This window comes from Mugil cephalus, chromosome 2 (genome assembly GCF_022458985.1).
Source record: "Mugil cephalus isolate CIBA_MC_2020 chromosome 2, CIBA_Mcephalus_1.1, whole genome shotgun sequence".
In the NCBI taxonomy this organism is placed as follows: Eukaryota; Metazoa; Chordata; class Actinopteri; order Mugiliformes; family Mugilidae; genus Mugil; species Mugil cephalus.
In genome coordinates this window covers 26,409,866-26,410,954 of record NC_061771.1, presented here as the reverse complement: position 1 = coordinate 26,410,954, position 1,089 = coordinate 26,409,866, and the positions used below count along the sequence as shown (strand labels likewise).

General features: G+C 44.2%; 1 non-coding gene across 1 annotated transcript; it reads right to left on the bottom strand.

Moving 5' to 3' along the window:
- Positions 1-1,007: 1,007 nt before the first annotated feature.
- Positions 1,008-1,089, bottom strand: trnal-aag. The gene has a single exon. It is a non-coding gene; the product is annotated as a tRNA-Leu (tRNA).

Genomic DNA, 1,089 nt, shown 5'->3' with positions numbered 1-1,089 from the left:
ATGGCTGTTTTAATTTGACAAGTTCAGAAGCTTGGAAGCTACAATAGCTTTGAGAGCTCCCTCATGTTTGTGGTTTCTCCTCAATAAAACTTCACGCTTCCAACTCTTTTCATGCTGTTCAACAAAGTATTCTGTATTTTTGCTTTGAAGAGACGGCTGTTTTGTTTGTTTGGAGCCATGGCAACGTTGGACAGCTTTAACCCACACACCAAGCAGAACGGGGTCAGCTCACTCGGTTCCCGGTAAAAGTACATCCAAAGGAAAGAAAGCTTTCGTTGTAATGTCCTGAGCTCAACCTTTTTGCTTTCTCCTGACCAGCACTCATACTAGTACCTTCGTCTGGGTCAGAATTTTCTTATTTTTATCCTTCACTATCACCATCGCTGTCTCCTTCAAGGCATCATGATTTATGCTGTTGTGTGAAAGCAACAGGTAGATAGACAGGTTGATTATCTACCGTCTGCCATCTAGTAGAAGAGTATGTAATTGTTTTGTCTGTCACTATACTTTGCTGGTGTAGACAGAGGTAACCAGAGGACAGCATGGTGTATTTATTCTTTCTTTCTTTCACTTTGTTATTGCCCTGATGAACGGACCAGTCTTTCCCCCCCGCTCTTTCAAAAGTCTGCTGATATTTGCACGGGGCCCGATATCTGGCGCTGAATCTCCTCTTTTCCTCGGATGTAGAGCAGCTCGTGGATGTCACGGTCTTGCCAGTGCGCTGCCATGATTGATTAAAAAAAAAGAAAAGCTGCATATAAACACAGTCCCACATACATCTGTGCTATTTCCCGAACATGACGTAGGGCCAAGCGCTTCCATTAATGATCGTGATTTGTTTGAGATTTGATTTGTAGAACAAAACGTTGCTTTTACAATGTGAGAGGCAGGTACATCAACCTGTAAATTAAAGTGTCGACGAGGCGTTCCTGTCCACATCGAGTCAACCCTTGCACATCGAAAAAGCCTGGTTTGCTTTAGCTTGAGATATCAGTTAACCATGATGTTGGCAGTGGTGGGATTTGAACCCACGCCTCCTGAGAGACTGGAGCCTTAATCCAGCGCCTTAGACCACTCGGCCACACTACC